This window comes from Phascolarctos cinereus, unplaced genomic scaffold, assembly GCF_003287225.1.
Source record: "Phascolarctos cinereus isolate Bilbo 61053 unplaced genomic scaffold, phaCin_HiC Scaffold_726;HRSCAF=1367, whole genome shotgun sequence".
Classification (NCBI taxonomy): Eukaryota; Metazoa; Chordata; class Mammalia; order Diprotodontia; family Phascolarctidae; genus Phascolarctos; species Phascolarctos cinereus.
This window is the reverse complement of record NW_027556098.1, coordinates 1,534,535-1,559,019: the sequence shown is the minus strand read 5'-3', so window position 1 is coordinate 1,559,019 and position 24,485 is coordinate 1,534,535. Positions and strand designations below refer to the sequence as shown.

General features: G+C 40.3%; 1 long non-coding RNA gene across 1 annotated transcript in view; it reads right to left on the bottom strand.

Annotated features, from left to right (window-relative positions):
* Positions 1-24,485, bottom strand: part of LOC144454329 (uncharacterized) — an 82,429-nt gene that overhangs the window by 25,720 nt on the left and 32,224 nt on the right. Inside the window, exon 2 of the long non-coding RNA XR_013482718.1 lies at positions 9,652-9,692. This is a non-coding gene — a long non-coding RNA (uncharacterized LOC144454329). The remainder of the gene's footprint in view (positions 1-9,651; positions 9,693-24,485) is intronic.

Below are 24,485 nucleotides of genomic sequence, written 5' to 3'. Positions count from 1 at the left end.
AATGTTTCATTGAGTGAAGGAACAAATTGAGGAGTTATAGAAGTTGTATATTTAGTCTGGGCAGGATTAGAAGGGAATAATAATAATTAAGATGATTATGATGATTATGATATCAATAATAACTAACATTTACACAGCCCTTTAGGATTTTTAAAATGCTTTGCATAAATTATCTCATTTCATCTCACAATACTCCGGTGAGGCAGATGCTAGTATTAACTCCATTTTATAGATGGAGAAACTGAGGCTCAGAGAGATTAAGTTACCCATCTTTCTTTTAATTGATCAAGAAAGGTTTCAGGAAGGAGATGAGATTTTTAGAATGATTTCAGATGATTAGGATAAGAATGACAGATCATTCCCAGAATTAAAAATAACTTCTGACATTATTGATCTAACTCCCTACCTAATATTTGAATTCTCCCTAAATTTTACCCCCAAAATGGTCATTCAACATTTGCTTAAAGATCCCCACTGATGGGGAGCTTGCTGCTTTTTGAGGAAGCCCATTCCATTTGGGAAAAAGAAAAACAAACTAAAATTGTTAGGAAGTTGCTTTGTGTGTGTGTGTGTGTGTGTGTGTGTGTGTGTGTGTGTGCATGCTTTAATTTTATTAATTTATTTTGATTTATCAGCAATCACTTCCATATGATTTTGAGTTTAAAATTTTCTCCCCCTTTCTCCCTACCACCCTTCCCAAGATGGCACACAATCTGATATAAGCTATACATTTACATTCCTATTAAGCATATTTTCACATTAGTGAAGTTGTAAGTAAAAATTAAAACCAATAGGAGGAACCATCAGAAAGAGGAAACAAAACTCAACAGAAGAGAAAAAAAAGATAGTGATTCAACTTTCACAGTTTTGATTACTATCTATGTCTTCTTCTCCATCCTTTTCTCCCCCTGTTTACACTTTTCTTTCTCCTTTCCCCACCACTAGTGTTTTGCTTTTGACCACCGCCTCCTTCAGTCTCTCCTCCCTTCTATTATCCCATTCCCTTTTCTTCCCCTTTGCTCTTACTGCTTCTTCCGTCCCTTCTATCCCCCCTCCTTTTTCTTTCCCCCTTTCCGTCCTACTGCCTAGAGTAAGGTTCAAACAATGCTCACCCCCCCCTTCCTTCCCTGTGCTGTAATTGGATTTTCTGTCTTTTCCTGTGATATAATTTACCCTTGTCTGCCTCCTTCTTTCTCAGTACATTTTCTAAGATCAGACTAATCCACTTACTTGGATCCATTTAACCCACTTGATTAGATTTGTTTTTTATCATTACATCAAAGTCAACCCCTTTATGTATACTCCTTTAACATGGTGTAATAACAATACAGTTCTCAAGAGTTGCAAGTATCATCTTCCCTTGTAGGGATGTAAACAGTCTGTCCTTATTAACAACATTTTGTATCTTTCTGTCCCATTTACCTTTTTATGTCTTTCTTGAATCTTGTACTTGAAGATCACATTTTTTGCTGAGCTCTGGTCTTTTTACAAGGAAGGTTTGGAAGTCCCCTATTTCACTGAATATCCATCTCCTCCCTTGAAAAATAATGCTCATTTTTGCAGGGTAGTTGATCCTTGGCTGCAATCCAAGCACCTTTGCCTTACAGAATATCACATGCCACGCCCTGTGGTCTTTTAATGTAGAAGCTGCAAGGTCCTGCATAATCCTGACTGTAGTTCCATGATATTTAAATTGTTTCTTTCTGGCTGCTTGCAGTACCTTCTCTTTCATCTGGTAATTTTGGAATTTTGCTATTATATGCCTTGGCATTGTCAATTTGGGATCTCTTTCAGGTGATGAGTGGTGTATTCTTTCAATGGTTATTTTACCTTCTGGTTCTAGGACTTCTGAGCAGTTTTCCTTTATGATTTCCTGAAAAATACTGTCCAGGCTCTTTTTTTCATCATGATTTTCAGGTAGTCCAATGATTTTTAAATTGTCTCTCCTGGATCAGTTTTCCAGGTCGGTTGTTTTACTGATGAGCTATTTTACGTTTTCATCTATTTTTTCATTTTTTTGTTTCTGTTTGACTGGTTCTTGCTCTCTCATAGAGTCATTAGTTTCCATTTGTCCAATTCTAGTTTTTAACAGATTGTTTTCTTCTGTTAGTTTTTGTACTTCCTTCTGCAATTGGCCAATTGTATTTTTTAGGGATTTGTTTTCTTCAGTGTACTTTTTTTCCAATTGGCCAATTGTATTTTTTAAGGACTCTTCTAGATCTCTCATTGGACTTTTAAAATCCTTCTTGAGCTCTTCTAAGAAGGTTTTTTGGGCTTCAGACCAGTTCATATTCCCTTTTGATATTACAGATGTGCGTTTGTTGACAATGTTGTCCTCTTCAGAATTTCTGTCTTGATCTTCACTCTTCTCATAGTATGAATCTATGGCACGTTTCTTTTTACTCATGGTTTCTTTATTCCCTGACCTTTAAAGAGATTGAGCTCTCCTGCTGGGGAACAAAGGGCACTGACCCAAGCTTCTTGTGTTGGGAGCCTAGGTCTTGGTCACTGGCTTTGCGGGCTGGGGGGCCTCTTATGTTGGCAATTGGAGGCTGTAGGGTTTTGGCAGCTTACTTCATATTGGGCTGGAATCAGCAAGGCAGGAACTTTCAGGCAATTCTAAGTTGTCTGCTTTTCCTTTCCTTTAGCTTTCTTCAGCTCCTTTTAGATGGGTGCTGCAGGGTGTTTATCTGCCTGGGGCCCCCTGCAGTGTTGTCTCCCTCGTTTCTGCTAATGCACTGGGAGACTCCTATGCGGTAGAGTGCCGAGGCACCTGGTGGTTTTCTGAGCTAGTTTCCACTGGTTTCCCCGCCCTCACTGAGGCACTTGGACATCCAGGTGTTGGTGTTTGCCTGCTCTACCACCTGGGCTTCAGGATCTCCTCCTGGTTGATAGTTGGGAGGCTGTAGGGTTCTGACAGCTTACCTGGTGTTGGGTTGGAATCAGCAAGGCTGGGACTTTAGGAAGACTCTAGGTTGCTTTCTTTAGCTCCTTTCAGATGAATGCTGCATGGTGCTTATCTGCCTGGGGCCCTTTGTAGTGCTGCTTCCCTTATTTTTGCTGAGGCACTGGGAGACCCATTTGCTGGGCTGCTGCACTGCTGTTCTCCATCTTTCTCCTAGTTCAACTGTTCCAGGGTTTTTTTTTTTCTGGGGTGATATTTTCTGGGTTTTCAGAGGTTGATAGGGATGGGTGAGAGCAACTACCTTTTTACTCCACCATCTTGGCTCTTGGAAGCAGAAGTCCTGAAGTTGCTTTTTTTTTTTTAAATATACATTGACTAAAATGTTTCCTTGCAATAATCTTGAGATGATGTAACCATAAGTTTAATTATCCAATGCTGAGCACAGTAAGTGCTTAATAAATGTTTTTACATTTATTCTCAAATCCAGTCAAGTCGACAAACTCCCTTTTTTATCCCATGGCTAGCATCTATCTCAATGACCTCCATTGTTGGCATCATTACAGACAGCGACACTCTCCAGGATCTCAGTGTGACTTTGCAATAGAGTGTTACATGCAATCTTTACCACACACAAGATTCAGGAAAAGTGAATATTCACATACAGTATTAGTCAACTTGGGGAAAAACACTAGGACCATCAAGGCTTCTGGACTCTAACAGTTAGCAAAGAAAAATTTGATGGCCATGAATCATAGCACGTCAAAGTAAGATGTCGCCTAATCCAACTTCTGTCAGAAAAGGAAATCTTTCTGTAATGTGTCCAACAAGTATCTATCTATGGAGAACTCAATGTCCCTGAGACAACCCAATTCAATTTGGGAAAGCTCTACAAGAATCACATAATTCTAGAGGTCATCTGCCCCGAAATCCTCATTGACAGATGAGCAAACTCAGATCCATAAGAGTTAAGTGATTTGTTCAAGATTATTCAACGAGTGAACTAATTGGGTTTGAACCTAGGTCTGTTGATTCTCAACAGATGGTCCTGTCCACTATAGATAGCATCCTTCCTCAGTTCACTAAGAGCCTAAAGCTGTACAGTGAGTATAGGTGATTGGATCAAAGCTTCTACTTTTCTGACTCATTCTGAATTACCAGAGTAGTGAAGGAAATCTGCTGGGTCAATTTACATTATTCAATCCAGTATTTTGTCATTGTTCAGTCACTTCAGTTATGGCTGACTCTTTGTGACCCCCTTTAGGGTTGTTAAAGATATTGGAGTGGTTTGCCATTTCCTTCTCCAGTTCATTTTTCAGATGAGGAAACAGGGTTGAGTGACTTACCCAGGGTCACACAGCTGGGCAGTACCTGAGGCCAGATTTGTACTTAGGAAGATGAGTCTCCCTGACTCCAGGCCTGATGCTCTATCCTAGCTGCCCCTCAATCAAGTATAAGCACACTCTAAAATTTTTGGAATCTAGTGTTAGAAAATATCTGCTGACCTCTAGGAAACCTGTTAAATGGTCTACAAAGATCATCTTAAGTGGCAATTTAGAAATGTCATTTATTTAAATAATTTTCTTTATCTCTCTCTCTCTCTTTTTCATAGAAGCAGTTAAGTTTTTAAAAAAATCTTATCTTAGAATAATGAATTTTAGAGCTAGAAGAGACCCTAGAAATTCTATAATTCAATCCTTTCTCCTTCTGTTCTACAGATGAGGAAACTGAGACACAGAACTGCTCAGTGATTTGTGGAAGATCATACTTTGAGTTAATGTCAGAATAGGACTGACACTGGGCTTTCCTGCCTGCCAGATCAGTGTACTTTCCGCTACATACCCTCCTGTTTCTCTCTACATTACCATAGGAAAGAAAGTCCCTGTCAAATCTGAGATCTTTTGTTCAGGTGTGATGTAAGTGTTGGAAACATGCAGATGTTTTGACCAGCAGTACAAAGAACAGGCATTCTTAACCTGGGGCTTACAGATCCCCAAAGGGATCAGCAGATAAATTTCAGAGAGACTGTAAACTTGGATGGGAAATACATACATATACATATATTTGTATGTATGTATATATGTGCATATATTTATATGTACACACACATATTTAAAGACAGAGAGAGCTTTATTTTTATTAACCTCTTACAGAAATTTAGCTTTTCTTTTGATTTAAAAACATTATTCTGAGAAGGGGTCTATGGGCTACACTAGGCTGCCAAAGGGGTCCAGGACATACACAAGAAGGTGAAGAGCCCCTGAACCATAGGAACAGAGTAATATGGCAGGGCCTTGGAATTGAGTGGGGAAGCTTGGTTTGTTATTCTAGGCCAACAGAGGCTCAAGTCTTCTGAACTACTTCTAATTTCCTAAGGAAATCAGGGACATTCTTTATGGCTCCTGGCCCCACCTATGCCACTTCAGGTTTGATCACTCCTTCTCCTTCCTGATCTGATGCCAAGGAAATTTTTTATTGGTTTTCCCCTGAGGCTTTTCTCTAGGTGAGAATGATATATTGGGACTTGGGGCCATGACATGGCGTGGCAGATTTCCCTTCTTGGGGATGCATGTATACTCGCTATATTTTTTTTTATCTCCATGGAGATAAACAACTCAGATGAGCCCTTGACTTCCCAATCACCTCTCCACCTCTGCTCCATCTACTTTCTTCTCACATTGGCAATGTCTTCAGCTCTATTGCATCTGTCTCTGGTTGGTGACTTCCTCCCAGGAAATCCATTTAAGGAAGCATCCAGTCTGACCATGAGCTTTTCAGTCCTGGACAAGTTAAGGTTTGAAGATTTGCTCAAGCAAAACAAATTCCCACAATTGGGTCCCAGAATTGAAAGGTGAAGCTACCATGATCCATCCCTCCCCCCCCCCACCCCTCTCCCTTTGCCATACTGTCTAGCACAATTCTGATCCAAAACTCTACTTACTTACCCTACCATCATCCCACACCCCCAAAGATGGCTTGCTCTAAACTCTCCATTCATGGGCAGAGCTGAGCTGACAAACATATCCTAGGGCCAACAACTTGGAAGCTTTTCTGTCCTGTGTAACATCAGTGGAGGTAAGCAATATTGTCTGTGTCAAATGATTATTTTGTCTTATGTTAATAACCAGTTATGGAATTAGGACTAAGGTTTTTTCCCCTTTTCTACTTCCTCATTCAGAAATCAGCCCCTGTAGGTTATTCAGGTAGCTTTTGAAGTGAAAGGCTGATAATGAAAGGGAAAACTCAGAACTGTTCAAAAGGTAAAGAAATTTTAGTTTAGGTGAATTTATGGATTCCAGTCCATTGTGTTTTACTCAGACAGGTCTGGAGAAAAGTAGATGCTCCCTTTTGTTTAGATCAGGAATCAGGAACTTGTGGTCAAGGCCACATGTAGTTTTCTAGGTCCTTGGGTGTGGCCTTTTGATTAAGCCCAAGTTTTACAAACAAATCCTTTTATTAAGGGCTTTGTTCTGTGAAGTTTGGATTCAATCAAAAGGCCACACTTGAGGACCTAGAGGACCACATGTGGTCTTGAGTCTGCAGGTTCCCCACCCTTAGTCCAGATTCCCTAGGCAGGGCATGGATAAATCTTTTTGACAAAGTCTGAGAATAAGCCCACCTCTCATTATAAAATTCATTCTCTCATTACTTGTCAAACCAATCAGAGTTGATTGCCACCCTCAGGAACACCCACTCTTCCAAGGACATGTAAGCATTGAATGGGTTCCATGAGGGGTCTCTGGCATTCAAGAGTGTCACCAACCCCTTTTATTAATTATTGCTAGCATGTTTAATAAAATGATTAATTACCCAGAAACTATATCTCTCAAATTTTTTTATATATCACACAAAGAAGGGCAAAAGTCAAAAGTAGGACAATGGAAAGGCAGGGGAGAAAAACAGGAAGATTAAAAAGAAAAAAAAAAAAGAAAGCAACCACTGACCCCAACTCACCTCTGTGTTCTAACCACTTTCCTATTTTCAGGATACTACACGGCTCACGTCAATTTCCTTCCCACTCAATGATAGACTAGATCCAGGTTTACATTTAGATAACATCTCTTCAACAGAACATCCCCCATCTTCCTGCCACTATCCCATGCGCAAAGCAGGCCCTGGCACCACCTCACTACAGAAAAGAACACTTTTAAAGCTCAAAGCATTAGAAGAGTTTGCTTCTCTTCCAAAGAAAACATTAAAATGTGAGATTATCAACAGAGCAGAAGGGGGAGTGATTTGGAGAAGGGCAATCTACCCACAATTTTGTACACAATACAATGAAGGGTGAGTTGGCCAGCTGGATAAAGATAAGACAGATTATGTGTACCTGGCAGGGCATCCCACACATTACAACTCAAAGAAAAATTGGCATCCCAGAAAAACCTTGGGAACAGTAAGGCCTGGAGATGCTGTGTTCAATGGAATGCATTTTATGGCGTGTGGAAACATAAATCTTGCAAAAACTAAATTTCCTTTATCACGCATTCTTTTTTGGATAGGTGGCCAAAATGGAGAGTTGTTCTGGAGATGAGGCCTTAACTTAACTGGTTAGGATCTTCCCTCTTCACTCTGGGTATTTCTTTGGCTGTCACCCCTGCTCTCCCTCCCATCTCTGCCTACTGGGCTTTCTTTAAGTTCCAGCTAAAATCTCATTTCTACAGGGAACTTTTCCCAACCCTTCTTAATTTTAGTGCCTTCCCTCTCTTAATTATTTCTCTTATATTCTATACATAGCTTGTTTGATTATTGCTTCCCCCATTAGGTTGTGAACTCCCTGAGGGCAGAGACTGCCCTTTGCCTCTTTTTTTTTTCCCTGCTGAGAGAAATTATTATATCCTCTTGTATATTAATAGTCAATTATTGAATTATGTTGAACTGAAAGACATTGTTGATGGATAAGATTGCCCAAATCCTGGGGTACATGCCTTTTGATCCTGGGTGGGAGATCCCAGCCAATTAGAGAATCTTACAAAGAATTTAATCTAAAGTGACTTCAGTGCATTGTGTTCCACTAAGGCAGGCTAGATTGCCCAAGGCTGGGGGTGGTCTGGCTTGAGATAGTGTCTCTTTGTCCATGAGTGACATAATCAATCATGTCCCCTAGCCCTTCGTTAGAATAGGTTCCCCTCTCATTATAATATTCATTCTCTCATTACTTGTTAACCAATCAGAGTCAATAACTACCCTCAGGAACACTACTCTCCCAAGGGCACATAAGCATTGAGTGGGTTCTGTGAGGAGTCTTTGGCATTCAAGAGTTCTACTGACCCCTTTTATTAAGTATCTACTAGCATGATTAATAAAATGATTAATTACCCAGAAATTATGTCTCTCGAGCATTTTATATATCACACAGTGCTTAGCACAGTGCCTGGCACTTAATAAATGTTTATTGAGTGACTGACTCCCTTGGCTCTGGAGAAAAATGGGCATGGTTTCTATGGATAGGCATACAGGCTGCATCTGTGTTTTCATTAGTATGAGGAACTGTCCTCATATCTCGTGAGAAACATGTGAGGAAACTCCCTCTACCCATACACATAGGTAACTTCTCTATAACTTAGAATCATAGAGAACTGACTAGAACACAGAGAAGGAATGTGTAGCTCCTAATTTGCTCAGAGTATCAGAGATAGGATTTGAATCCAGCCTCTTCTGGATTCAAAGATAGATTCCTATGCACTGCGCCATTTTGTCTCTTTGTTTCTACAGGCAGAGTAACAAATACGGATTTTAGGCACTAAAGGTGGATAATTTTTTCATAGATTTAGTGCTAGAGGAGAGCTTAGAAGCCACCTAGCCCACGGCTTCTTAAACTTTTTCCACTGGTGACTCTTTCCAGTTTCAGGCATTCTTTGCTGTTGTATGGCCTTCTAAGGGCATGCACAGTGCAAAGTGTGCATGATTTGTGTTCAGAACCAAGGCTGCATTGAAGTTGTGCAATGCAACATGGGCAAGCAGTGCCAGAAACACCTTGGATTCATTATGCATTTGATTTTTAATTAATTTTTGGTCATTGTGCATTCAGAAAACTTACTGTTGCGAAATTATTCCTGACCTTAGTCCCATAGTTTAAGAACTGCTGAATTGTCCACCCCCTCATTTTATAGATGAGGAAGCTATAATGTAATCAATTTGCCAAAGGTCACACAGATAATAGCAACGTTTGTATTTGAACCCAAGGCCTCTGACTCCAAATCCAGAGCTTTTTCCACTTCTGTTCTAGGTAAGCATATCATTCCATAGTTGGGAGGAAAAAATGTTTTGGGACTTTCTCCAAAAATGAGGTTTCCAAGGATACATAGACTTAGATACCCTTCTCAAAGGGCAGGCAATTTTCTTCTAAAGCAGTGTGTCAAACTCAGATAGAAAATAGGAAACTATGCCTAAGGATCCCTGTAGTCTGTCTATTGAAATAGAAAACCACATAACATTATCTATGTTTTATTGAATTTTTACTTATTTTATTAAGGATTTCCCATTTGAATTTTATTGATTCGGGCCATACTCAGGAGTGTTGTGGCCCACAAGCAAGGGGGACTACATGTTTGACACTTCAGCACTGTAACACCATATCTCAGATGTAGTAGCCTCTCAAGAAGTGGTTGTTGGATTGGACCAGATTGGGTGGGCACGTCAAAATCATACCTAATTACCTAAGATCTCCAGTCATAAGCTATCTGAGACAAACATACCTATTTCTTAGGATAACATTACTGGTCGCAATACTATCATTGTCAACAACTTACCAGGGTGGAGGGGGAATCCTCATATTCATTCCACAAAGAAACTAGGAAAGAAGAAGGGAAAAATGCATTTATATAGTGCCTACTCATTTGATCCTCACGTCAACCTTGCAAAGAAGGTGCTGTTGCTAACCCATTGTATAGTTGAGGAAACTGAGGCAAACAGAGGTTGAGTTGCCAAGGGTCACATAGCTAGTAACTGAAGCTGGATTTGGCCTCAGAACTTTCTGATTCCAGACCTAGTGCTCTGCCCACTGCACCAATGAACTGCCTCAAAAATGGATAGTGACCCCTACGTTGGAATTCAGATCACTACTATCTAGGCTCAGAAGAGTATAACAGACCTCTTGACATGAATGATGGACACTTAGCTCCTTCCACACATTTTTAAGAAAATAATTGGGACACATCTGATCTACTATCTCAAATTTTCTATCATTTAAGGAATCCATCCATGATAGATTAAAAAAAAAAGACATAATTAGCTCAGGTTATGCAGGAAACTAACCTCTACACATGAAATAATCATTGTGATTAAGAAGATTAGATAATCAGTGCCTAGGGGCCAGTGGATATTTGTTTTTTGCCAAAAGGAGATTCTATTCAGTGCCCAAGAGCCTTTGGGAGTAAATCCTGCACTTAGGAAGAAACAAGTTGTCTCCTTTGCAGCCACTAAGAAATCATTTTTGTCAAGAGAGGTGCAAAAAGAGAAAGATTTAGGGCTGGAAAGGACCTTAGAAAGTACCTCCCATGGGTGGGGAACGTGGCCTTGAGGCCATGTGTAATCTAGGTCCTCAAGTGCAGCCCCTTGACTGAATCTATCCTCAAGGGCAGTCCTTTGACTGGTGGCCTCAACACTGCAGGTTCCCCATCTCTGAGTCCTAGTCTAACCGTTTTATCTTAGAGATCTGGAAACCAAGCCCAGAAAAATTAAATGACTTTCTCAAGGTTATACAAGGACTATGTGGCAGAACTGAAATTCAAACTTAGTCCTTTGACTCTGACCTATTTCTGTTTCTTCTTTTTTTAATGTTCGTTTTTCAAATTTTAATTTTAAGTATTACAAACTTAACCTTCAAAAAATAAACATAAGCATCACAACGTGCAAAAAAGAACAGGAAAAGGCTTGTATGAGCCTTGTATTGCTGTTTTTGGGGTGGTGGGGTATCTATGTTGCTATCCACTAATCTCACCTCCCCTTTCCTTGAGATGTAACAAATATAGTAGTCAAGTGGTACAGTAGATAGAGTGCTGGGCCTTGAGTCAGGAAGACCTGCTTTCAAACTTGACCTCTGACTAGCTATGTGACCCCAGCCAAGTCACTTAACCCTGTTACTAGTCCTTATGGTCACAAAGCTAGTAAATATCTGAGGCGGAATGTGAACTCAGGTCCAGCACTTTGTTGACTATACCACCTCCCTGCCTCAATAAAGAGGCGAAAGAATGCTCTTAGAGAAATGGTCAACCATTTTTGTGTCATGAACCCCTTTATCATCATGGTGAAGCTTGTAGACACCTCCTCAGAATAATGTTTTTAAGAGCACAAAATAAAATCCATAGGATCACAGAGGAAACTAAATGTTAAGTGAATATAAAGATGTAATTTTCCCACCTAAGTTCATATGTCCCCTAAAATCTATCTACAGGGCCCTTGGGGCATTATGGACCAAACTCCTGCCCCAGAGACCTTGGCAAATTCTCTATGGAAATGTATAGCTTGAACAAGAGTTACACAAAACAAAAATATAGATGGGGAGGCATCATCCACACAGATTCATTGAAGAATATGAAGCATGCAAATCCTGACATCATAAATTGATTTAGAAGGATAGGCTTCAGATTAGAGAAGAAACTTTAATGTAAGTATCTGAAAAAAACTGACTAAAAACAGAAGGAAGGGTAGGTAGGGTTATACCTAATACAAAGCAAGTCCAGAGGCAAAGGCCACTTTTCAAGTAAAGGAACCACCATGACATCAGCTCGTAGAGACCACCTTCTCACCTTCTGTCTGCTTCCTTTGAGTCACTGCCTATGCTCCCTGCCTCCTTCATCACATAATTTTTAAAAATACCATGGCCATATAACACATTAAGACTTACAATATGTTTCACTCACAATATAATTAACCTAATTTTAAATATGAGGAAACTGAAATTCAGAGAAACTAATCTAAACTCAAGAAAAATATAAGGACCTTGAGGAAAAGAAATGTTTTTGATCTCATATTTGTATCCTCAGACTAGGACAGTGCCTTCGATGTACTACAGACCAGATAAATGTTGCATTTCATTGAATTGGACTAAATAGAGTGATCTGTCCAAGGTCACACTTAAGTATCAAGGCTGAGACCAAGCCTCCTAACTTCAAGTCCTATTTTTTGCCCACTAAAATGTCTCTATCAGTTCAGGAGCAGTTGCTATTGCTGTTGTTCAGTCATGTCCAACTCTTCATGGCCCCATTTGGAGTTTTCAAGGCATAGACACTAGAGTGGTTTGCCCTTTCCTTCTCCAGCTCATTTTACAGATAAAGAAATTGCAGCAAACTGTGTTAAATACTTGCCCAGGGTCACACGGCTAGTAAGTGTCTGAGGCCAGAGTTGAAGTCATGAAGATAACTCTTCCTGATTCCAAGTGCAGTGCTCTATCCACTGCATCACCTAGCTACCCAGGAGTAGGCTTCCTTCCAAAATGGTTGTCAGAATTCAAGGCAGACTACTCATCTCCCAATTACCTATTCCAACAAAACCTTAAAGTTTGAACCAGAACAAAATAATGAGCTAGAAATCCAATAAGAAACTGCAGTTAATGAGTTCTTCTACCCCAAAACTGCTCAAAAATCACCCAGAAGCCAATAAGCAATAAGATGGGTCCTCCAGCAAAGCAAATGCCAGAATGACCAGTGCCAAGACATGTATAACCCGTAAGTCTCTGTGTCAGTATAATCGCAGCCAAGATCTAAATTTTCCAGAGCAAAAATAAAATACTGCAAGCATCCAGGTAGAAGCAGTTCATGTTCAACAGTACTAGAGTTGGGATCATAAAAGACCTGGCAGTTTTACTATAAATGAGAAATCTTAGAATACAATATTCTCAAGGGCAAAACAGATAGGCTTACAACCAAGAATACCTTACTGAGTAAAAGCCTGCAGGGGGAGGAAATGGATCTTTCATGGAATAGAGGACTTTCAAACATTTCTAATGAAAAGATCAGAGATGAGTAGGAACTTTGAAAGAACACAAGAGTTCAGAGAAACCCAGAGAGGTGAAATTACTCTCTGAATTGGGATATATAAAATTAAGAGTATACCAATATTGAGGAAGGAGTAGAGGAAATGGGTATCAGGTGATCCTCATTGTTATTCAAAACAAAAAAAAAACAGGGTTGAACACAGTTTGGTGTAGAAATACATTAAATTCAACAGGGAAACAGGTGGAGGTGGTGTTCAAAAGAGTTTAATTTTGGGAAAGGAATAGTCACAAGCAAAATAAACTTCCTGGTCTAAGAGGAGAAGGGAAGAAGAAAAAAGCACAGATCTAGATTGAAAGGGAGTGCTTTAGTTTGCCTCTCAGACAATTGGGGAATGGCCAAACAAATTGTGGTATATGGATGCAATGAAATATTATTATGCTATAAAAATTAGAAAAGAGATGATTTCAGAGAATCCTGGGTAGTATAGATGATACAGAATAAAGTGAGTAATTTTTACAAGAACAGCAACATTGTAAAAATAACAGAAACCTGAAAGACTTAAGAACTCTGATCAATGCAGGGACCAAACAAGTCTCCAGAAGGATCCACCATGAAGCATTTTACCCACCATCAAACAGATAGGATGGACACAAGATTCAGAGAAATATATTTTTGAACAAGGTCACTGTGTAGATTCACTTTGCATGACTCTATTTGTTCCAATGTGTTTTTCTTTCTTTCCTTCTTTCTTATTGAGGGTAGGACTTGGGGAAGTTAGTGATAGTGGTGACTCCTTCCCCCCCCCAAAAAAGAGACCATTGCAAGTTCAGATATTTTTTAAGAAAGAAAAAATAAAGTTCAGGACTCATGATAATTGCATCATCCTAACATTCCCTAAAGAATAGCTCCAAGTAGGGCAGGTAGGAGATGTAGTCAATAGAGTACTGGCCCTGAAATCAGGAGTACTGAGTTCAAATCCAGACTCAGACCAGACATTTGACACTAGCTGTGTGACCTGGGCAAGTCACTTAACCCCAATTGCCTAAAAAAAAAAAAGGAATAGCTCCAAGTAGCAGAGAAAAGTTACCAAAAAATCAAATAAGATGATATGTGTGAAAACACTTTGTTACCATAACCTAATTTTCTTACTTTTGAAGAAAAACACATTAAATGATTTCCACATTGGGCTGTGTTCTCTCCTTTCCTCCCTCCCACCTAAGTCATTCATTGACAGTACACAACATCCTTTTGTGTAGAAAATTGTCCAACTGCCCCAATCAGTAGCTAAAGCATGGGCTTTGTTTCTCTAGCAGTGATGACTACAGGCCTATTTGTACCAGGAGTGGCCAGTGTGAAGGGTACTGGCAATCTATAGCTATGGAAGGGAGAAAAGGTAAGTAACCGACACGGGGACCAAAATAACATGCCTCACTTAAACTCCTTGAATTTGCAGCTTCACTAGTTTAATTCGCTAAACTTCTTCACGAGGGTGAGGTGCAGTAGAAAGGACTAGCTTTGAGTCAGAAAACTTTGGTTCAAATCCAAGTAGCAGTGCCATTTACCACTAATGTGACCTTAAGCAAGGGATCTCATCTCTCTAGTTCTTCATTTCTTCATCTGAAAAACAGGAGGATTAGACAAATGATGTTTTAGGACACTTTCATCCTATGATCCTATGACCTATGAATGGATTGTACCTTCAGGTCACTTTGGGACCATATATTGTAATATAACTTACAAACTATGAAAGTATATACATGACCACTCTTCCATGGAGAAGCTCCATCGTGAAGCAAAGACTTCCCCATCATTCTACATGTTGTTCGTTTGTTGTTATTCATCCTTCATTCTCAAAGAGGACCAATGACATGGGGGGGTGATGTCTTGAGTTGCAAGTGACTTGGATTTAAGTGAGACAGAGCTGGGCAAAGTCATCAGCCTCACTCTCTCTTCCAGAGACATCGGAGTCCAGTGGGAAAACATAGGTCAAAATGACTGGCAATGGCCCCCTCTACATGTGCCAGTAGAGCCTAGATGGCCACTATCCAGGGATGCTAGGGAAGAGGTTTTTTTGTTCATTTTGTTTTGTTTTGTTTTTGTTTTTGTTTTGCAGAGCGAGAAGTTAGATTGGATGGCTTCTTCCATCTCTGAAATTCTGTGATACTAGACTCAGGATCTGAGCATCATGAACCTACTGCCCCTACTCTGAGCTCAGCCCTGCCTTCTCAACCTCTATTTAATCTTGATGAATAAAAGTAGAAAGTTAATTGATACTAATCTTTTTTTTTCTGCCTGAGGTAAGGCAGAAGGCAACTCTATATCTAAGGAAGTGCTGTCTTCTACTCCAAAGAGACATACCTATTTGGAATTTGGATCTATTCGGAACAAAAAATATGACTTTTCCTAGATTTTGAGAACATACTTCTTAACATAGTAGAAATCACACTAGACCAACAGTTAAGAGATGAGTTCTAGTTCTGGTGATCCTGACTAGCTAAGTAATCTACTGCTATTGTTGCTGTTGTTCAATCATGTCTGACTCTTCATGACCCCCTTTGGGATTATTCTTGGCAAAGATACTGGAGTTATTTGCCATTTCCTTCTCCAGCTCATTTTACAGATAAGGAAACTAAGGCAAACAGGGTTAAATAACTTGCCCAGAGTCACCTAGTTAGTAAATGTCTGATTTGAACTGAGGTCTTCCTGACTCCAAGTCCCAGCACTATTCACTGTGCCACCTAGTTGCCCCTAGCTGCTAAGTATACAACTTTGGACAAATCATAGGATCATAGATTCATCTGGAAGGGACCTCGGAAGTCATTTAGTTCATCCTTCTCCTTTCGCAGATGAAGAAAATGAGGTTCAGAGAGGTTAAGTTCACTTGCTCAGGGTCATTCAGATAAGAAACAGAGCCCATGTTTGGATCACCTCACTCATTTTATCTCTCCGGACCTCAGTTTCTTCATCTCTAAAAGGAAGGATTTGGACTGGATAACCCCTAAATTCCTTTCCAGCACCCAACTCCCTGGGGAGGATCTGTTGTGATGAGGATTGGCTGCTGGAAACCAGCACTTGAAATACCTGAATGCTGAGAAATGCAAGAAGGATGGAGAAGTCATTAATTAGGTTATCACCACTTTCTCAAACATCACAACTAACTTGCTGGTTTTAATGCGCATTTATTTGTCCAGTGGGGCTCGCTCCCATTAGACTTGATTAAGGGACTAACACACAACAACAGATTTTGCCCTGTGGTTTAGCTGCCGGCTGCGGATGACTGATACCCAAGCCTTTGACTCCCTGCTGCGTATCTAAACTGTACAAGCTGCAGTGAATGCATTTAATCTACATGAAAAGAACACAAACTGCACGTTAGCCTTTTTGAGTCTAGTAATCAGTTTTTCAGTTTACTGTATGTCATCCTGGTCAAGGCAAGCATAGAAGGATGCAGTGAGAGATGCAGGGAAGGCTGCAGCGAGGGCTACAGGAAGAGATGTAGAAAGAGATGCAATCAGGGATGCAGGGAAGGATGCTGGGATGGAAGAGGACTTGGTGGACTTTTTTTCTTTCTGAGTCAGGTGAAAAAGAAGTGTTTGCATTTTAATTGCATGTGATCTTCTAGTTTGATGACCCCTGTAATTTATATATTGTTCATATTTAGTGCTTGCTGGGCTCCTGCTGCGCAGCTGATAACGTAATTTACTGCCACCCGGGCACCCGAGCCCATAGAGGGAGGGGGAAAGGGAGGAGGCGGTAGAGGAGGGGAGCTGGCGGCTAGGAGCTTCTTTTTTTCTCCTGCTGCTTATAAAATTCTCTCTCCTCCTTGCCGCCAGTGCTGATGCCAATCACTATCTTCGTGTGCAGGTGGGACTGAAAAGCCCAATAAATGAAGCCCAGCTTTCCCTTTTGTTTACATTTAAAGATTGTCATTTGGTTTCCCGCTGCAGATGCTATTACCAGACGCCTGTGCTGTTTGTGAAGGGGTGGGGGTGGAGGAGGGGTTCTGCGCCATCCCAGGGCTCTTCAGTTAATTGGCTTAAAACAAATCAGTCAAAAAGAACATTGCACGTACGAATTCCCCCGACCTCATCCCCTCATCCTTCGGCCCTTATCCCTTATCCTCCTTCACTCATGTTCCCCCCTCTCCCCTCCAACACACACACACCTGACTTCGCAAGGAAAAGAAGTAGAGGTAGCAACTTGATAATAAAGGTGAGAAAAGTGGAATTAGGACCTTTTGTTGTGAGTTAGCTTGCCCCGCTATTTAGGGCAGCCGCCTGACTGTTTTGGTGATTTTTCCAGCAGCCTATGAGGTTAAGGCAAATCTATGCCGGAACAAATTTCTTTCATTGTTATTATTTTCTTTTTCTTCAGGAGTACATTCACCCACCAGGCCCAACCTGCTCAGAGGACAGACACTGGTGGTTGGGAACTTGGGGAGGAGGGAGCTGCCACAGGGAGCTGCTTTCTTCCTAAGGAAGATAGTGCTTTAGTGGACAGTCATAGGAACAGAGTTGGAAGGGACCTCAGAAGTCAACTAGAGCAACTCTCTAATTTTTCACAAGGAAACCCAGGCCGATGGAGGGTAAGTCACCTGCCCAAGATCACACAGATAGTGTCACAGGCAGGATTTGAAGGAAGGTCTCTCAATGTCTGACGGCTGCTAGGTGGTACAGTGGCTAGAGCACTGGGCTCAGAACCATAAAGACATCTTCTTGAGTTCAAATCTAGCCTTGAACACTAGCTATGGGACCCTGGACAAGTCACTTTGCCCTATTTGCCTCAGTTTCTTCATCTGTAAAATGAGTTGGAGAAGGAAATGGCTAACCACTCCAGTATCTTCGCTAAGAAAACCCCAAATGGGGTCATGAAGAGTTGGACACGACTGAAATGACCTGAACAACAGCTCCCGGTGTCTATGTTCTTTTCACAACATCTCCTTCCTATACTCCATAGACCCCCTCTCACTACTTTGTGTAGACTACCAGAAGTCCTAAAGGACTTTTGTTTTTTATCACAATCTTCATGGACCTTTCTAAAACTGAAAGCATTTCCCCTTCTTGCCTGAGCCCACTCACACCCTCCATTCCACTACTCCTTTCCCCCAGCACTGGCAGGTTTTAACATTCCATTCCCAACCCATGATTACAGGGTACCACATATATGTGTATCTTTCTAGGCCTGCATACCTATTGTGCCACCATAGGTCAAGGGTTCTTAATCTTTTTGTGTCATGGAGTGATACCATGGACCCCTTCACAGAATAATATGTTTAAACACATAAAATACAAACCATAGGATTACCAAAAAAAATACATTGAAATGCAATTATCAAAATACTTTTTTCTTTAAAAAGTTCATGTAGTCCAGATTAAAAACCCTTGCTCTAGGAAGTAAAATCAACTTTGAAGATGATGAACCCAAAACAACTTGGAATGATCACAGATATCTTTCTCTATTTAAATAAAATGCTGCATCCTCATGTTCCCCATGATGGGTGAAGGAGTATGGGACAGCCTTGAATGTAGAGTCACAGGACCTGAGTTCAACTACCAGTTCTGCCCGCTTGTATTATTTTGCTTTTGTTCTTCAGTCATTTCAGTCACGCCCAACTCTTTGTGACTCCATTTGGGGTTTTCTTGGCTGAGATACTAGAATGGTTTGCCATTTCCTTCTCCAGCTCATTTTACAGAGAGGAAATTCAAACAGAGTTAAGTGAATTCCCCAGGGTCACACAGCTAATAAGTACCTGAGGCCATGTTTGAACTCAGGAAGGTGAGTCTTCCTGACTTCAAACCTAGTGCTCTATACACTTCACCACCTAGCTACAAATGTATGATCCTAGGATGAGGATACTCTGTTGTAAGCACGCTTTAATTCCACTGTGTAGTTGGCTATATTTTGCAATATGCATTGAGCCGTATAAGCTCAATATAGTAGTATGGCGTAATGGATCAGAAAGATGGGTTCAAATTCTGCCCCTGACATATACTAGCAGAATGACCCATGAACAAGTCATTTAATGTCTAGTGGTTCAGGCAATACTCTAAGACTGTAAAATCTTCATTATTAAAGGCACTTCCTATACCAAAGATACCTCCCCTTATTAATGGCATCAGAATTCTACGTCACCCCCAAAATTTGATCAATACATTAGTTGCTAAGAACCAATTTTTCTTGAAATCTCAATCTTACATGGTTATATAAATTTATTGTATGACTTTTATACTACTATCTACAGCTTTATACAACCTGTCAAATTGATATTCCTACAATACAGGTCTGACCATTCTATAACCCTGTTCAAGAAGCTTCAAGAACTCTCTATCACCCCTAACCTAAAATAATTCCACTGTTTGGCATTGAAATCTGGTTCCAGCCTCACTTTCCAGGCTGATTACATGTTGCTTCCGCTCTAGCACTCTTGGTGTACTTAGTGTTCCCAGTAGACGAGATTCTATCTATTACTTTGCTGCCTTGGCACAAGTTGGTTGCCAACCCAGAATGCTCCCTCAGCTCATATCTGCCTCTTGGAACCCCTAAGACCTTCAAGACTCAGTTTGTGTCACCTCCTACGAAAGAGCCTTTCTTGATTCCCTAGATAGTAGTGACATCCCCAAGCAGTTTGAAGACCTTAAAATACTATGTAAATGCTAGTTGTTAATATTATGTATTTTGAATATGATTTATATTTACTTATCTATGTACCTGTATGACTCCAAGAGAATGTAAGCTTCTTGAGGACAGGGACTATCTCATTTTTGTATCTTCACTGCCCAGGTCCTAATGCCTTTTTTTTTTTGACTCGAGCATAAATTAGATTTGAGTGAGGCAGAGTTGCACAGTAATCAGCCTCACTCTCTTCCAGAGTCATCAAAGTCCAGTGGCAAGACAAAAGTCAAGACAACCAGCAGTGGTCCAGGTTGCAACAGATGACCTTGGTGTCTCTGATGTCTCAGCAAGCTCTATGTGCTCCACAGTGCTTGTTTCTGACAATTTCATGGCCCTTTGGAACAAATTGTTCTCATCCATCCATTCCACCGGAAGAATTCTTCTGATACTTAGGGTAGACATCCCCCCTACTCACGAACAGGTTTGAAGCCTTTCTGTTACCCTCACCCTGGTTTAGCCTGTCTGCTGAAATGGTTTAATGGAGTGTGGTGACTGTGAATGCTACAACTTCTTGGAGTCATCAGGTATGAATTGGGTGAGGTAGACGTCAAAGGTGTCAAAAATATAAAAAAAAGCTCTTCAAGCCCTCACCCCAGAGGTGCTAGTCTGCCCTGACAACTCATACACACCATGATTGATGTCTTTTGACTTGAGCATAAGGTCCTAATGCAATTCTTTGTACACAACAGGTACTTAATAGCTGTTTGTTGAATTGAATAGAATTGTTTTTACCATAATCGAGGCAATGGTGATGTAGTGGAAAAGACATAGGGCTGGGAATCATGAACAACGTGCAAGTCTTGACTCTATCACTTAGCTAGCTGTGTGACACTCGGCAAGATATCTAACTCCTTCAAGCTGCAGTTTCCTTATCTGGAAAATCAAGGGATTGATCCAGATGATCTCAACATCCTTTTCTGGCTCTGATATTTCTATGCTTCTAATGGTAAACCTGATGAAATAAAATATGTGTAAGTAAAGTAAGACAGTGCTTAGATGTTCTAGAGGAGGCCTGTATTTCTGAGTCCTGCTTTTTCCTCCTGTCAACCCAACCCACCACTTATATACCTCCATTTACCCCAATCACTAAAGGACTTAACCTGTAGCCTAATCCATACCGGTCACATCTTTGGTGCAGCCCAGAGGAGGATCATAGAATTTTGCTCCAGGATGTCAACAAAAGTCGGAGTCTTGCCAAGCAAACAGAATATTCTGGCAGAAGACCAGAGGGCAACAATAATACTTTTAAAGGCTCTCAGTTCCCTTTATGCTATGGAATATTGGCAGTGGCATTGGTTTCAATTTAAAATTTTCCTTAAAGGAAACTTAGCAAGGGTACATATCCCCCAGTGTGGCTTAAATGAAACATTGACTAACGCTACTCCATGACATGGCCAGCTGACTTCTTCGTGGGGGTAAGTCAAATGAAAGCCATTGCATGTAGAGAAGAGCCTTCAATAGTTTTGCTCAGAAATTCCCTCGGACTACCAAAGTAGGATGAGCATGCTGAAATGGTCCTTTGGAAGATAGTTGTTCGCTTCCATTCAGTCTGGCTGCTGCCCTTGGTGTCTGCCTTTTCTATTCACTAATGAAGCCATTGAAATATTTTCTGGGGAGATGTGATTCTGGGGAGATGTGACATAAAAGAAAGAATGGACCTGACTGAGCAGTTTCCACTGTAGTTATTTTAAGTTATTTCAACTACCAGGACCAAAAATAACCGAGATCAAGAAAGAGATAAAACTACTGTTTTGATTGTATGCAGCGTAAACTCCAATGGGTAAAATAACTGGGCAGTAAACTAACATCGAGCCAATTTTTTTCCTCAGAAAAATTCTTGGGAACATCTGGTAGACAGCTATAAAGTTTTCTTGTTCTTGTTTGGATTTTTTCAATGTCCACTGAATTTCTACTAGGCTAAGTGTCGTCTGCTTTTTAAAAGACTACACCCTATGCTTAAAACACATCATAAATTAAATGATCTATTAAGCATTGCAGGCATGTCTTGGTTACTTGTCATTTGTACCTGACTGCACTTTAAATGATGGCGGTGGGAACGTCAGAAACATAAGCTCCAGACGTTTTCAATGAGTCCAACAACAGAGAAGGCAAAAGGTGCTGCCAAGTAAATATTCCTTCATGAAAATTAGGATACTAACGCCTATGATATTTCCAGTTTCTGATCAGTGATTACCTACTGAAAGGGCTCATTTGCTAACAATTATAAATAAGCCCAAAATAATATTCAGAATTTTTCTCCATAAAACTCATATTGTCTTGGGGAATTGTGATTCCCATATATCCCAATGGCCTTTCCATTGTGTCCAAAACAAAATGGTAGAGCTAAGGAATCTATGTACCCAGCTTAAAATGGAGTGTTTTTCCACCAAACTCCAACTTTAAGGACTCCTGGATACAAATTTCAAAGCTACTGAAATTGTCATTTATTTTTTGAAAATTCATGACTAGACTTTGAGCAATGAGAGGAACTAAGAAAGTTTTGTCAATCCCAAAAGTCTAACAGAAATAAGACACAGATGGAATTCACAAGAATTTGGTGGGACTGAAGGTCAAAAAGGACAATGATTTAGCTTCTCAGTTGACTCCTATCCCATCTCCTCTTTCTTGCTTATACCTCTAAAACATTGGGCCAGTGTCAAGAAGAGTCACCTGTTTGGTGACTGTTCACATGTAGTAATAGCTAAACTTATATAGTACTTTAAGGTTTGCAAAGAGCCTTACATACAATCTCCTTTGACCTTCACAACAATCATATGAAGTAGGTGCTACTATTATTCCAGTTTACAGATAAGAGGAGTGAGACTAGAGAGTTTGCCTTACCCAGCATTCCACGGCTAATGTCTGAAGCAGGATTTGAATTCACATTTCACTGACTCCAATTCCAGCGTTACTTTATCCCCTAAACCACTTAGCTGCCTATACTAGATCATGAGGAAAGATATATAAGGAATAAAAAGCCTAGCTCTCATAGCATTTATTGTCTGATTTAGAAATTTGCAAAATCAAGGAAGAGAAAACAGTAAGAAAGAATAGCCAGTAATATTGTTGGAGTTGTGAACTGATCCAATCATTTTGGAGAACAATTTGGAACTATGCCCAAAGAGCTATAAAAATGTGCATACTCTTTGACCCAGCAATACCACTTCTAGGGTTGTATCCCAAAGAGATCATAAAAATAGGAAAAGGACCCATATCTACAAAAATATTTATAGCAGCTCTTTGAGTGGTGGCAAAGAATTAGAAATTAAAGAGATGCCCATCAATTGGGGAATGGCTGAACAAGTCATTTAATACAAATGTAATGGAATATTACTGTGCTATAAGAAATGATGAACAAGTGGACTTCAGAAAAACCTGGGAAGATTTGTATGGACTGATGCTGAATGAAATGAGCAGAACCAGGAAAACGTTGTACACAGTAACAGCCACGTTGTGCGATGACTAACTTTGATAGACTTGGCTCTTCTCAGCAATGCAAGGATCTAAGACATCTCCAAAAGTCTCATGAGGGAAAATGCTATCCACATCCAGAGAAAGACCTATGGAGTTTGAATGCAGATCCAAGCATACTATTTGCTCTTTTTTTTCCCCTTCTGTTTTGTTTTGCTTCTTCTTTCTTGTGGTTCCTCCTATTGGTTCTAATTCTTTTTTGCAACATGACTAATGTGAAAATATATTTAACAGGAATGTATATGTAGAGCCTATATCAGATTGCACTCTGTCTTAGGGAGGGAGTCAGGGAGGAAGGGGAAGAAAATTGAAAACTCAAAAGCTTATAGAAGTGATTGTTGGAAACTAAAAATAAATTAATTTTAAAAAAAATAGCCAGCAATAAGACACAGGGGAATGTGCACTGCCCTCCCCATCAGCCCATTGTGGTATAGGAGAGTAAACTAGATTTAGATTTTTGGGTAAGTCTATTCAAACTCACTAAACTCGATAGAAAAATAAACATCATCCATTATTGAACAGTCTTGGAATCACCATATGATAAAATTCATAGCACTTAGAACAGTTCCTGGCACATAAAAAGTGCTATATAGATGTTAGTCATTATTGTTGTTTGTTGTTCAGTCATTTCAGTCATGTCAACTTTGAAGATGATGAACCCAAAACAACTTGGAATGATCACAGATATCTTTCTCTATTTAAATAAATGCTGCATCCTCATGTTCCCCATGATGGGTGAAGGAGTATGGGACAGCCTTGAATGTAGAGTCACAGGACCTGAGTTCAAATACCAGTTCTGCCCACTTGTATTGTTTTGCTTTTGTTCTTCAGTCATTTCAGTCACATCCAACTCTTTGTGACCCCATTTGGGGTTTTCTTGGCAAAGATGCTAGAATGATTTGCCATTTCCTTCTCCAATTTATTATTATTATTATTAATTATTATTATTATTAACCTAAGTGGTCTCTCTTCCCTTTCACAACATTCAGCTGCGCCTCTACTTCATCAAGGCACAATCAGTAGGGCCTTCCTTCACAACAGTCCCCACTTCATACAATCTAAGCCTATTCAACAAAAATTTATTAAGTTTATGCCACGTGTGTGGGGCACGCTGCTTGGCAAGACTCCTCTACTTTTGGTATTCATTGTTTCACAGCCTTCCCATGGATGCCCGACTGTGATCATAGTTAAAATTTCTCTCTCAGGCTTCCAGGTCTTTGTTACCACTTTCAAACAGCTGGAACAGCTTTGCCTCATAATGTTGTACAGTTTTGTTATTAGAGCCTATTTTCCCCGAGGAGCTAAACCAGAGGCATTGGCACCCAACGATCAGTTTGCTCCCCCACGCCCTTCCCCTAGGGCCGTTTTGGCAACAGAGAGATCAAAGAACGTCACCCTGGCCAGACTCCCCATCCACATTCCTCTGCTTAGCTCTCTCTTTCCTTCAGGGTCCTCTGACTATCCCCCAGAGAAGGAGAGCTCCGCTGCTGAGGAGGAGGAGGAGA